General features: G+C 39.4%; 1 protein-coding gene across 2 annotated transcripts in view; it reads left to right on the top strand.

Moving 5' to 3' along the window:
* LOC114667685 (kelch-like protein 25) overlaps positions 1–15,620 on the top strand; it is a 66,093-nt gene that overhangs the window by 48,691 nt on the left and 1,782 nt on the right. The gene's annotated exons all lie outside the window — the stretch shown is intronic.

The following is a 15,620-nucleotide window of genomic DNA, read 5'->3' as shown; positions in this document are numbered from 1 at the left end:
TACGTTTCGCCATATTCACAGCTGTTACATGCGAATCACGTCACATGACCGGCCAAAACAACCACAGACTTGTCGAAATACAACGTAGTAATAATACCCACGCCAAACCGTCAGTTATACTACTTGCCAGGCATTCATATAACCACAGGCAAATGTGCTGGATAATTCCGGCAGTATGGCGTTAGCATTAAAACAGCGGTGCCGGATATATCCGGCAGAGGGCGGTGAAGGGGTTAAACAGTGATATAATGGGAAACAAGTAACAGTTGTTTTTTTGTACCTCCTCTTTGCTCAAACAGCTACTGGCTTGCTGCTGCTTTCGTTCCACGTCATCTGCATCTTGGGCAGCACTTCGAACGTTTAAAAGCCTGTACAGCACCTGTCCTTTTGTCATCAAACACTATGCAATCTGTTTTTGCTTTTTGACCGAGTAATATTTTCCATTTGTTTGTGCTAATGTGATCTTTTCACTCATTTTTTTGAGACTTTCGAATTTTCCTGCTTCCCTTATCTCTAACCTGCTCTGCATATGTATCACGGGACTTGCTTACAAAGGTTGTAAGTATGATGTGACATGCCTGTCTTGCAGGATATGAAAGTGTCTCTCTGTCTCTCTTCAAAAGATCATGTCTCATCGCTGGAAAAAAGTCTCGTCCCAAGATTTTTTTATATAATAGAGAGATTACTTGCCTATGTAAACACATATTTTTAAGAAACCAGGTTTCTGCCTTAACCAGTTAATTCATCGTATTCCTGTTGTAATGCACTTATACAGTAGTCTTAGTTTTTCTGGGATTTTGATATTATATCAAGTCCTTAATTAAAGCTCATGTAACAAATGAGTTTAAGCTAGCTCTGTATGGATTGTGTTGCTCTCAATGCGGAGACACTGTCCATTCATTTCTGAAGGTATCAGAACTAATTAGTGAAATTACTAGAATAGATCAAGAACATGCCAGGTGTCCAAGTGAGGCACTTCATAGGAAAAGGCAGGCTCTGCATTCAGAACTCAACTTCATAACAACTGAATTTTCCTGTTCTTGTTTGTGTTGTGGGGGCTAGAACTTATCCCTACTGTATTGAGTGTACCATCAGGAAGGCAACCTAGGACTGGGCAGCAGTCCAGTGCAGTTAACCTAACGTGTATGTGTTTTAGAATGTGGGTGAAGAAACAGAAAAACCAACAGGCATGGGTAGGATATGCAAAAACTCCACAAAGGTAATGATTGTGTGAAGATTCATCCCCACAACTTTAGAGCTATGAGGCGGCAGCAGCAGCACTACCATACTGCCCATAAGACACTATAGAAACTGCAAAATTGCTTACTAAGAGTATTTTCATGTTTGCAGAGAGTATCCAGTTTCTGGGACTGAACTTTATCAGTGTCCTGGGGCCTCATGTATAACGCCGTGTGTAGAACTCACACTATAACATGGCGTAAGCACAAAAGCGGGATTGTGCATACGCACAGAAAAATCCAGATGCAGGAATCTGTGCGCACGCATACTTTCACGTTCTTCCACTACATAAATCCCGATCAGTGTGAAAAGTAACGCACGTGCACGCGCCTTCTGTCCCGCCCCAACTCCTCCCAGAATTACGCCTCTTTGAATATGCAAATCAATATAAATAGCCTTCTGTGAGAAGACAATGGGAAAAGCACAGGGGAAAATATAAGAATTTCAGCGAATACCAAGTGGAGGCAAAGGAAAAACGTATTATTTGTTGGTTTAAACAGTGGTATAATCAACAAAAGAAAGTTGATCGAGTGACAGAGTGTTGGAAAAACTCGAAAGATCAAATTCACAAAGTCGCACAGTGCCCGAAATAAAAAAGAAATCACATATCAAAGTCGCTGTGAAAAGGCGAGTCGTAGCCCACCGTCTGAGTGTCATATGAAAGCGTATTAGGGTACAAACAAAAAACATAGGCACACAGTGGGGAAAAAGCACGAAATGTCAACTTTAATCTCAAAATTTCCACTTTAATCACGTAGTTTATTTTGCCATTAAAGTAGAACATCATAGACTTCATCTTAAAATCGTTTATTTTACTAGTTTCTCAAGTAGCACGTTAAATGCTTTGTTCTGTGTTTGATCTTCTAAGTGCTCTATGTGTGTGAATCACTACGTGCTTCCGTTCTTTCTCTTTCTCCGACAGGACACAGAATGCATTACATTCGAGATATTACAGCTCTCTGAATAATTAAAATACTGAGATGTATACGTGATATCATTTTCATGATGATAGGAATGAAAGCATGTTATTAAACATGGGAACACGGTGGCGCAGTGATTGTTCATATCTCACGCAAGAGGCTTGCTGCACCATGTGCGACCTTCAATGAAATAATTTATTACAGAAGTACTGTCTCTTTCAAACGTACTAACCTCCAATTCCTGTCCTTACTTTTCTTTCTTCAAATACCCAATCGCCACACAATCAGCTCTGTAATAGACGTTAAGCCATCTGTAAGCTTAGAACGCCGATTCTTCAAAACTTTTAAGGAACATTGAAATATCTTCGTAGTACCGGTACATGTTTAATTATTCTATTCGTCTATCCTTCCAGTGTCACGTCAGCACCAGCAATAATACAGCGCAAGGCAGGAGCTATCAGTGAACTAGCTATACGCTGCGGCACCGTGTCCTCACATGTTTAATTATTAGCAATACAGATTATTTAAATGAAGTTAAAGTTTTATCTGTATACTATAAGCAACATATTTTGCTGCATTTCATCTTAAAAATGATATTGTCATCATACGCGCTTTATAAAGTAGCGCAGGTTGTGCAGTATTATAACTGTAGTGCAAGTTTACAGTGAGGTGATTGTACTTATAAGTACAAACAGTTCTACAAGGAGCACTTGATGGACTGATTGAGTGCGTTTATAGTTCTTGGGATGAAACTGCGAGGTCCGTACAGGAAAGGCTTTGACGCTTTTTGCCGTGGCTGAGGTAGTGTGTACTTGAAACTGTATACCGATAATTCTCTTTCCGATCATCTGCTGCTGTGATTCACACTCGGATACAGTGATATAAATACTCCGAGTGGTGCAGTGAGAGTAATATGGAAAAAGATGATCCGCAGTGGCAACCCTTAACGGGAACAGCAAAAAGAAGAACAAGATGCAGTGAGCGTAAAAACGCTAAAGCAGTTATGGTATTTGGAATACTATGGCTATTCCCTGGCCCATTATATTGCTACAGGTTAATTACAATCAGATGCATTACACTAATAAACAATATGCAGTTAATTTCAGTGTTTTTATAAAGCCGCGTCAGGAATGTGGAGCTAAGAAAGAAAGGATGAGCACACATGAACAGTAGTTTGACCATTCTGTGGACCATTATATTGTTACAGGTTAATTACAATCAGATGCATTAAATTTATGAACGATATGCGGTTAATTTCAGTGTATTTGATAAAGCCGCCGCCGTGGATGTGGATCTAAGAAAGAGTAACCACACAGGAACAGTAGCACTGCTTTGACGCTGGGTGCCGCCAGTCTGCAAAACCGAGCGGAAAAATTGCGTACGCCAAGGTATGAGTTACCGTGGAAATGTGTGTGGCTTTACGCCAAGTTTAGGTTTTATACATCGCGATTTGAGCGTGGAAAGGTTCGTACGCACCATTTATACATGAGGCCCCTGGTGTCTGAAGGATTTTTTCATGGCTGACTGTTGCCTTTGTCAGGCTGACTTTTTTTGGCTTCTTCCAGAGGTTGGAGTTGAATACCTGATCAGTGATACATGATGGAGGCCAACAGTCTTTCAGGGAAAGCATTTCATCTGACCATTGTGACCTGGCAAAATCTTCATGTGGAACTAAGAAAACACCCAGCTATATTTTCCTTCATGCTTCTTGCTCCTAAGTACTAGGAAATGACAGTGCTTGCCACTTAATTGTAGATTTCTCTTCAGAAACTAAAAAGAAGTAGGATGTATATGGCCTCGCCAATTAACACAAATCTATTTTGAGTACCAAGCAAAGAAAAAGAATATTTCAGTGTAAAATGAGATTACATGCTACACAAATTTAGGAAGTAAAACAAACTGCAGCTGTGCTGCTTTCACATTCCTTTCCATATATCATATTTATTATTGCCTATTTTCTGTAACTCTGAAAATCATCATTTCTTGTGCTTGTTTTGTGACAGATGCTTTTGTGTCACAAATCCAGACTCTTATTCTAGATGTGTGTGCAATTGGCTAGCATTACATTTTGCTAATCCAGATAATTTGCTCCATGAACCAAAGTGACCCTAGCAGCAGCTTGTCAAACTAATTCTCTAAGCCAACAGCAGAAGTATTAAATCGAATGGCATTTCATGGTCATTTAATCACAGCTATTCAGTTACTTTGTTAAAGCAGTGCTGGACAATAAATACCATAATGTCCAAATTTTGTATTAACAAGAAAAATACATTTCTGTTTCCCAAATTTTTCTTTCATTTTAGAATACCAAGGTGTTAACCTTTGTTTAAAAGAACTTCATGTTAAATTTTTATTAAAAAAAAAAAAAAAAGAAGGTGTGAGGGGCCTCTAGATGGATTATTGCGGATTAAAGCAAAATGTGTAGATCTCAGTCACAGTTTCTGAAATATGCCTCCTTGTTTATATTATTCAGGCACATATATTCCATTTCCTCATGGCTCATACGGTAGATTTACTCATTGAAACAGCAGTTTCTTATGCCTAGACATTTTACATCTGTCACTAGCTACATATTCATCATTTTTTGTAAAAATCTTAACCACTCTGAACTTGAGTGAGTTGTCACCTCATGTCCCAGATGAATGACCGGACAGGGTCAGGCTTTAATACGAGCTGCCATAAAGTATTATTTCCAGTTTAACTAATATTCAAGACTTAAAGTGATATATTTGATTATTTTTCTTCAAATTGTTTAAATATTGCTAAAAGCATTGTTTATTCATGAGAAAGTATTAAAGATCCTTTATAATTGAATTTGAACGAAGTCTGCAAAATTTGCATTCTGATGTATTGTAATACAGATTGCATTAATTGAACTAGAGGTGAAATCTGTTTCCTTTAATCCTTTCTTAAGTGTCGCTATTTTTTTTGGCCATTACGTAATGTTTAGGGTTAGGTCATAATGCTGCACTTGCTATTTCTACTGTTGAAATGAGGTATTATTCATTTATATTAGACCCAAGGTGGTCTTTCAATGAGATCACTTCAATTCCAGTCTCACATACAGCAAGGGATAGCAACTTCTGCTTCAGCATTGTTTTAGAGAGACCAGATAAACAGTGAAAACACAGTTCAGCTTACAGAAACATATTTTTTCTTAATAGTACATAATCATCAGTATTATGTCGTTGGAATATGATACATTTTTTGTGAAGTTCATCTTAGTTTTTTCCCATGCTGTTTCAGCGAGACTTCTTAGTGATTATTCAGAAATGACTCCATCTTCATATTCCCAATTTTTAAAGGGTAAATATTCACTAAGAATAAGGTTAATAAACATAATTTATGTTGATGTAAAAAACATAAGTGACTGGATTAATCACCTACATAGATGAAAATTAAAAAATATCTTATTTGTTTAAAAAATGTTTATGTTAATAATTCTCAAAGTAAAATGTCTTCCACGCTTTAGGGTTACTTTCTGCATAGTTGATGGATGGCATTTTGTATTTAAGTGGGAGGTGGAGCACATTCCGCTTACTAGACTGACGGATCGAAAGACATTACCTCAGTTCATGAAAAATGCTGACTCTGCATCCTGTGAAAGACTTTAAAAAATGAAATGAGTAGGAATTGATTTCCAGTTATCTAGCCTGCTCCAGCCTTACCCTCTATCACTTGAAAAGCATTTTTCCAGTGTCTCTGCTAGATGTGCTGTTTGGTTGTTGATGCTTCAAAGGACACTGCTGTACAATAAAGCGATATCAGAATATAGTGACTGCAGATCATCTGTAATATAAGACAACAATCGTCACTGCATTTTAAAGTACACAATGAGGCAGGAAGCCTCATCATGATATCCTGTTCATTCATCACCTGTAATTGGTGCTGTTTACAGGATTATGTGTGCTGTTTACTACGTAAAACTGCGTGTGTGTGGATTTATTATATGTGTGTGTGTGTGTATACAGTATGTGTGTATGAGTGATTCAAGCCATAGTATGAAACATTTTAAGCATTGTTTATTATTAAAGAAATGTGTAAAATATACATTTGCAGATTTGATTGCTTGCCATTCTCATATTTTCAGTATAGAAAATTTTTAAAGTTTTACTTTATTTGTTAACCTGATAACGCTTTTGATAATTTGACATAGTCATTATTTATGAAATTTTAAGCCTTGTCCCAAATGTGAGGTTTACAAATAAAAGTTTGGTCTGGAAACGACAACAACGCAATTCAGTGTTCTTCAGTGGGGACTCCTGTTCTGTACACTAGATGAACACCCGTTTCTTGTTTGGATGTTTATTATCCTCGTAGCATTGGTAGACATCACATTTCAAAAATGATAACTGTGCGACTAGTGAGCTTTGATGGACTAATGCGCTTTTGGGAAATGACAGTGAATTGTAAAGGATATAAATAGTGAGTGAACATGTCATATATTTAAAAGGTGCCCATGGTATTATTTAAAATGGTACTTAATCCCACTTGTGCTGTGTGATCATGTGTGTCTGGCATTTGACTTTACCTTTTTAAACTATCTGCACTTCATATTGCTGTGTGTACGTACATATTATGGTAGCTGTGCTTGGACTTCTGTGTACACTAAAACTGCAGGGTGATAGTTTTTAACTGTTTATATGCTCATATCCCCTCTTCTCTCCTTTCAATAAATGAAGGGGTCAGAGTGTAATGAAGCACACATGTCCAAAACCAGATTTCAAAATCGCAGCAGTAACTGAATGTAAAGGGGTCCCTCCTTCCCTGTCTCTAATGTACCAGCAAATGTGACAGGCTGTAGCTCTTTTCAGTTTCAGGTATAGTCCAATCTGCTATATTACTAAGAAGTGTTAAGTGTGTGCGCTGCATAGCAACAGGGTCTCAAATGCACTTAAAAACTCCAAAATGTCTAAACCATAGAGCACACTGCTGACAGTGGTTCCAGTGGTATTTGTGCATGGTCTGGACCACAGCAATTGGTGGTCCAAACCACTGACCACAAAATGCCATTATTCTTTCTTGGAGTTGTTTATCACATGGCAGAATATGTAATAAAGCATTGTGGTAAGACTAAATAATATGAGAAATCTTAATGACAGTACAAAAAAGCTAACCATGAGTAGTTAATTTAAATGATTATATACATATATTAAGTGATTATTTATTTTTATACTTTAGCACAAACCACAATAGTAATTTATTAAGCCTGAAAGCATATAGCTCTAACTTCTATAACTAATATTAATGGTAATAAAATAATTTTCTTAGACCACTTCATCCGTTTCAGGGTTGCAGAGAACCAGTGCTCTTCTCAGTAGTATCAGTACCTGGAAGGGGTGCTAGTCCATTGCAGGACCAACTTATGCCCATATGGTCCCAGCGTAGGGTTTCCTATTAATCTCTCATTCACTTCTTTATGGATATGTGAGCAAACCTGGAATACCGAGAGAAAAATCCAGAGGGTACAAAATCCACACAGGTAATGACTGAGTGCAGGGTTTGAACCTTGAATTCTGGATCTGTGAAGAAGCAGTCCTAACCATAGTGCTGCTATACCTGTTAGTTATGTAGCTGGAAAATAACATACTGTACTTCAGAAAGGATAAAAGCTTATTTTAATTATCTTCTGGTAATTGAAACCATATGTGCATATGAAATTTTAATCTGCTATGACTTAAAACTGTGTCTGACTTAGTTACTACAGAGAATGTTAAGGACAAACTGTGGGCATTCGAGAGGCTTATTTTTTCCAACAATGCTGCTGACTAGAGTATTTGTTTTCCTCACCTCCGATGTCAACTGGAGATAGTTTATCAATTAATTAATGGACGGATAGGGCTGAGCTCCATTTATGTTAATTAGTTTCAAAGTAGTTTGTGCCTTTATGTACTCCTTATTGAATTAGTAAAATTTGTATTTGCATTTTACTTGAGAACTTGTCACAGCTCTCTGCACCTGCACTATAGAAGAGCACTATATAAAAATAAACTGAAATGAATTGAATTTAAAACACAGCATGACAGGAAATTCTTTGCAAGCATGTTTTCTACGCTAAAGTAAAAGTTGCTCAATTGGGTATAGTTTTGTTTTTCAGTAAAGATTTTATTTTTCATTTCTGAAATGGTGGAGGCACAATATCTTTATCAGACCGCTTCCTGTTCATACACCTAATCCTTTGAAAGATCAAGAGGTTTGTTGTAGGGTAGTATGTTCAAGTTAAATTCAAAAAGCCTGCCCTTAAGCACGTGGTATAATTAAAGCAGTGTCATCATTTTTTGGTCCATTTAAATATACAGGTGCTGGTCATAAAATTAGAATATCATGACAAAGTTGATTTATTTCAGTAATTCCATTCAAAAAGTGAATCTTGTATATTAAATTCATTCATTACACACAGACTAATGTATTTCAAATGTTTATTTCTTTTAATGTTGATGATTATAACTGACAACTAATGAAAGTCCCAAATTCAGTATCTTGGAAAATTAGAATATTGTGAAAAGGTTCAATATTGAAGACACCTGGTGCCACACTCTAATCAGCTAATTAACTCAAAACACCTGCAAAAGCCTTTAAATGGTCTCTCAGTCGAGTTCTGTAGGCTACACAATCATGGGGAAGACTGCTGACTTGACAGTTGTCCAAAAGACGACCATTGACACCTTGCACAAGGAGGGCAAGACACAAAAGGTCATTGCTAAAGAGGCTGGCTGTTCACAAAGCTCTGTGTCCAAGCACATTAATAGAGAGGCGAAGAGAAGGACAAGATGTGGTAGAAAAAAGTGTACAAGCAATAGGGATAACTGCACCCTGGAGAGGATTGTGAAACAAAACCCATTCAAAAATGTGGGGGAGATTCACAAAGAGTGGACTGCTGCTGGAGTCAGTGCTTCAAGAACCACCATGTACAGACGTATGCAAGACATGGGTTTCAGCTGTCACATTCCTTGTGTCAAGCCACTCTTGAACAAGAGACAGCGTCAGAAGCGTCTCGCCTGGGCTAAAGACAAAAAGGACTGGACTGCTGCTGAGTGGTCCAAAGTTATGTTCTCTGATGAAAGTAAATTTTGCATTTCCTTTGGATATCAAGGTCCCAGAGTCTGGAGGAAGAGAGGAGAGGCACAGAATCCATGTTGCGTGAGGTCCAGTGTAAAGTTTCCACAGTCAGTGTTGGTCCATTGTGTTTTCTGAGGTCCAAGGTCAACGCAGCCGGCTACCAGGAAGTTTTAGAGCACTTCATGCTTCCTGCTGCTGACGCACTTTATGGAGATGCAGATTTCATTTTCCAACAGGACCTGGCACCTGCACACAGTGCCAAAGCTACCAGTACCTGGTTTAAGGACCATGGTATCCCTGTTTTTGATTGGCCAGCAAACTCTCCTGACCTTAACCACATAGAAAATCTATGGGGTATTGTGAAGAGGAAGATGCAGTACGCCAGACCCAACAATTCAGAAGAGCTGAAGGCCACTATCAGAGCAACATGGGCTCTCATAACACCTGAGTAGTGTCACAGACTGATCGACTCCATGCCACACCGCATTGCTGCAGTAATCCAGGCCAAAGGAGCCCCAACTAAATATTGAGTGCTGTACATGCTCATACTTTTCATGTTCATACCTTTCAGTTGGCCAACATTTCTAAAAATCCTTTTTTTGCATTGGTCTTAATTGATATTCTAATTTTCCGAGATACTGAATTTGGGACTTTCATTAGTTGTCAGTTATAATCATCAACATTAAAAGAAATAAACATTTGATTAAACATCAGTCTGTGTATAATGAATGAATCTAATATACAAGTTTCACTTTTTGAATAGAATTACTGAAATAAATCAATTTTGTCATGATATTCTAATTTCATGACTAGCACCTGTATATGTTGTAAAAAGAGGCACTGTTGGTATAATCTGGAATTATCTGGAATAAATGCCACTAAAAAAATAATCCAACGTTTACAAAAAAAAAAGAAAGTTCATGATATTAAAAAAAGGCAGGGATGATCAGATGGTGAACACAACCTAGGGATTTCATAGAAGGGTTAGGAGGGGTTAGGGAGGACCAGAACAACAGGTCTGCAGTGCAACAGTGTATACCACATGTTAGAGCCAGAGATGTAGAACTGCCGGGTGAACCTTAAGGGCCCTGAGGCCACCACTGCCTCCATATCTCTCACCCCACAGCCTGGAAAAGAGAAGTGAATAACCTGGGTATCTCTCCTGGCCTGTATCTAGACACTCCACTGATTTTCAACACAGATCATTCTCTCAATAATCTTCTAGGCAGTCACAAAAAGTTGTATCATTTTGTGGAAAATAACTCAGTAAGGTAATATGTTAGATTTTAACGGTTTACATATACTGTAAACCAATATAAACTAAATCTTTGAGGAGAATGTAAGATAGTCACATATGAGAAAACAACCTGAAAAAGTCAATGGTTTCTACAATAATACAACTAACCAAAATACACTTTGAAATCGTTTATGAAGTACTACAGAATACACAAGGAGAAGTTTTTGGCATGACCCTTGCAAACCCCAGACATGAACATCATAGTAAATCTGCAGGTAGATATTAAATGTGGTATGTACACAAGATTTCCCAAGAATATATCACAGCTGGAAGCAATCTGCAAGGAAGAATGGACAATAATTTCCAAAACAAGAATCGAAAGACTCCCAGCTGGCTACAAAAATCCGTTTGCAAGCTGTCATTTTCTTGCCAAAGGGAGCTCATCTATATTACTGCCCATTTAATGGCCAAAGCTTCTCATTCCACTACCGCATACCTGGTTTCTCTGTCCAGCAGTTTCCGGCTCAGGAACATAATGGGGTGTTTGACACCATCGATGCTTTGACTCAACACAGTGCCAAGTCCTGTGTCTGAAATGTCACCCTGGAGGATAGGTAGAGAAAAGTCAGGGGTGATTTTAACACTCACCCTGATGTTAGGGTCTGCTTCAGTTTGACGAAACGCAGTGTATGCATCCTTATCCCATACCACTTAAATTGAAAGCCCTCTTCTTTGTCAAGGGTGCCACTCTCTCTGAAAAATGGAGCACAAACCAGCAACAGTATCCTACTACTCCAAGAAAGGCTTGGACCTGCCTCTTCATTTTCAGAAGGGGCCATTTTAAGATGGCGTCAACCTTGGATCACTGTTGTCTCACTATATCCCTGCCCACCAGGTAGCCTAAATATTTAGCTTTGTTTAATCCAAAGAAGCATTTTTCGTTATTAAATCGAAGTCTGGTCTTACCGAGTATATGAAGTACAGCTTGAACCTGCTGTGTTTCTTCAATGTGTCAAAATAGATGATGACGTCATCCAGATAGGCGGCACTACGGGAATTGTGGGATCGTAGCACTTTATGTACCAGATGTTGGAAGGTCGCTGGGGCTTCGCGCAATCCAAATGGAAGAACACAATATTGCCAATGTCCACTAGGGGTGCTGAATGTGTTTTTTCCTTTGCAGATTCTATTAAAGGAACTTGAATGAACCCTTTGGTTGTGTCAAGCTGGTCAAATATTTTTCTTTGCACAGCCTCTTGTGGAGGTCGTCCATGCATGGCATAAGATAAGCAAATTAGGAAAATTAAGTCAATGGAAGTCATTGCATAACCTCCAACTCTCGTTAGACTGAGGGACCAATACTATAGGGCTAGACCAGAGACTATAACTCTCTATTATACCTAGATCCAGCAAATTCAAGCAGGTTCCACTTTGGTCTTTTTCACTTCTGGAAGGCAATAGGGGCATTCCCTGACCATCACCCTGGGTTTTGTAATTATGTCATGTGCAATCAGGGAGGTCCAGCCAGACCTCTCGCTTACTACCTCCTGGACTGAGAGGATAGCTGACTCCAGCTCCTGTTTTTGAGTGGGTGTCAAATTGAGATCGAAGTTAAGTTCTGCTTTATGAGTGTAAAGAGAGCAGGGCTGAGTGGAGAAAGGGTCTGAATTCCTTTCCTTTCACGGCTTCAGCAAATTTAATATGATAGACCTGCTCAGTCGGTTGACAATTAGGTTGTTTAATCAAATAGTCAATGAGACCTTTTCACTCCTTAATCTTCTGTGGGCCTTAGCCAATGTGCCAACAGTTTGGAATGGGAGGTAGGAACGAATACCACAACACGGACGCTGTGTCTAAATTCTCAAAGTGATGCATCCTGGTGATAACACTAGGCCTGCACTGCTTGCGCCTTATCCATATTTTCTTTTAGGATGGGTCAAATCTTATCCAATCTATCATGTAACTATGCGATATATTGTAGAATATTGGAGGACAGGAGTGCATCTTCCTCCCATCCCTCTTTTAGGATGTCCAAAATACCTCTGGGTTGACGTCTATACACAAATTCAAAAGGGGAAAACCCTGTAGAGGCTTGAGGAACTTCCTGGTAAGTAAAAGTAATGAGGGGAAGTCACTGATTCAAATTCCTCCCATCCTAACTGACCACCTTACGTAGCATTTGTTTGAAGGTTTGATTGACTGCTCCATAAAACCATCAGTTTGAGTTATTATAAGCTGTGGTCTTTTAAGTGCTTGATTTTGAGTAATTTGGCAACCTCCCTGAACGTTTCTGAGGTAAAGGGCATCCCATGGTCTGTTAGGACTTCTTTAGAGGTGCCCACCCGCATAAAGCCCCCAACCACTTCCAATGAAATAGTCTTAGAATTAGCTGCCCTCAAGGGAACAGGTTCAGAAAAATGAATAGCATAATATACAAGGACTAAGATATACTTATGACCTCAAGATGAGGAATTAAGGGGTCACACTATATCTACCCCTATTTGTTCATACGAAATATCAATGAGGGGAATGTGGATTGGAGGAGCATGGTCCCTCCTAGGAATGTGTCACAACTGACACTATGGGCAGGAAATGACGGACCTCCTCATTAATCCGTGGCCAATAAAAGAGGAGTTTCATTTGCTCTGTCTTTTCAGTTCGCAAGTGGACACCTAGGAGATGTGTATTTGCTAACTCACAGACTTGTCACCGGAAAGCCTGTGGGACAAACAGTGACCTCACCTCCCTCTCGTATTCCACAACTCTATACAATAAGTCATTATTAATGACAAAGTGTGGGTCCATTAGGTATGGGAAGATTTGTGAGTTAGCCGTTTATGGTTAGAACATTTTTGGCAAACTGGAGGGTGTAACAGATAGAGGTGTGGTGCACCTCTTGAACCCTCAGGTACCACTATGAACACCAGGTAAAAGTATAAATGGTATTTATCTTACTATTACGTGCACAAAGCACTCCCCACACCACACTATTCATACACTACACAATTCTCAATACTACAAACTCTCCTCCTCGCCCAGACACTTCGCCCTCCTACCTCCCAGCTCAGCTCAGTGTACTGGGCTTCCCACAGTCCTTTTATATCCCCTGACCCGGAAGTGGTTCCTGGCCAAACCCACAAGTCCTTATTCCCTCCGGGTCAGGGTAAACAGTCCTTTCTTCAGCCCGGGAGCACGTTGTTCCTTCCTGTCACGTGATGATGACGCACTCCCGGGTTATAGGACACATAAGAGCCCACTAGCCCCCTACAGCGACTCCCGGTGGCCCCCAAGGTATCCAGCAGGGCTGTGTATACAAACTACAAAGTCCATGAGGCCCTGCTGGAACTCTGGGCACCATCATGCTGTCCGGAGGGCTCCTCCTGGCGGCCTGGGGGTGGCGACCGGAGTCTGTAGCCGGTCGTCCATCACAAGGGAATCATCGTTCCTCTTCTCCTGTTTAAAGGAGGCGTGTATTTACTTAAATTGAAATTCCAAAGAAGTGAGAGGACCTGGGTTGACCTTAATGGGTGGAGTTTGAAACCACGACAACTTGCCATTTGTGAATGACGTTTCCTGTTTGGACATCTCGGCTTCCTATACGTCACACTGCGTTACCACGAGACCCCTTGCTCCTGGCTGTGTACACAGTGTAGAGACAGCTTGAGGCACATTAATTCTCTCCATAACCAGGCTCAAAGAGTGAGAAGGAGTGGTTTGTCTTAAGCCACTTTTAAATGTTGCTGCCGGAATCAATAAGTACTGTGACCTTAATCCCACTAATTGAGTCCAGGTCTGTCCCAAGAGATTGATACAAGGTCTTCTCCAGACTGAGTTCAAGACATAACTAACTGAGGCTAGGAAGTAATGTAAATTGAAGGGTGGAATCTTGGGAACTGGAAGAGGAAATGACATCATGGTAAGGCAGGATCTTGAGAGTTGTGAGCAGAAGTGATGGCATTGGAAGGTGACTTCTGAAGACCAGAAGAGGAATTATGCTGTGGTATCTTCTGCTGGTCTGCGGGACAAAGGGAGAGAGAGTTAGAGGGCAGTGCCAACCCCAGGTCAGGTGGGGAGATGCATTTATTTGGGCCCTTAAACTCTCTCCATTGCGCACTTGTGTGACAGTAGCCATGAAAGGATATACAAACAGATTTTAAGTAACATATTATTTGTATGTACATTTTAAAGCTTATACTCCTTTACTACCCTTGGTAAGAACTGTCTGCTAATAATTTGACTATTAAGTTGTTTTTTTTTTCCTTTCAGTTATCAGGATACAGAATCCATTCATGCATAACATTTCTCAAATATTGCCATCATAGACAATGACAACATTTATTTATATAGCACATTTTCAAACAATGATGTAGCTCAAAGTGCTTTAAAAGACGAAGAAAGAAAAAAAATATATAAAAATAAGATTGGGCAATACTAAGTAACAAAAGAATAAAGTAAGGTTCGATGGCCCGGAGGACAGAAAAAACAAAACAAAACAAAAAAACTCCAGACGACTGGAGAAAAAAAACCAAAACAAAATCTGCAGGGGTTCCAAGGCCACAAGACCGCCCAGCCCCTAACTGGGCATTCTACCCAACATAAATGATCTCAGTCAGTCCTCATGGTTTTCAGGCTTCATGTGTAAGAATTAGATAAGGATGATGATGGTCATGTGGACATCTGGCCTTCAATCCATCAATGTAGGGACTGCACAGTGCTTTGGTCAGGTGGTGGTGGTGGCACAGATCACCACCACAGAAAACCGGAAAAAGAACAGCAGAGAAAGTAGAAGTTAGTGCAGATTGCAGAGTCATGATAATAAAAATAATTAAATGCATATACAGAATATAAGGGTTACACTAAAATGAATCTATGAGAAAGCCATGTCAAAGTAATGAGTTTTTAGCAGTTTTTTTAAAGTGCTCCACTGTATTAGCTTGGTGAATTTCTATTGGTAAACTATTGCAGATTTCAGGTTCATAACAGCAGTAGGCTGCCTCACCACTTCTTTTATGTTTAGCTCTTGGAATAATAAGCTGACACTCATTTGAAGATCTAAGGTTACGATTTGGAGTGTAAGGTGAAAGGCATTTAGAGATATAGGATGGAGTGAGATTATTTAAGGCTTTGTAAATCATAAGCAGTATTTTAAAGTCGATTCTAAATGG

Source organism: Erpetoichthys calabaricus, chromosome 17 (assembly GCF_900747795.2).
Source record: "Erpetoichthys calabaricus chromosome 17, fErpCal1.3, whole genome shotgun sequence".
NCBI classification, from domain to species: Eukaryota; Metazoa; Chordata; class Cladistia; order Polypteriformes; family Polypteridae; genus Erpetoichthys; species Erpetoichthys calabaricus.
Note: the sequence above shows the minus strand (reverse complement) of the source record. Positions and strands in the feature narration are given on the sequence as shown.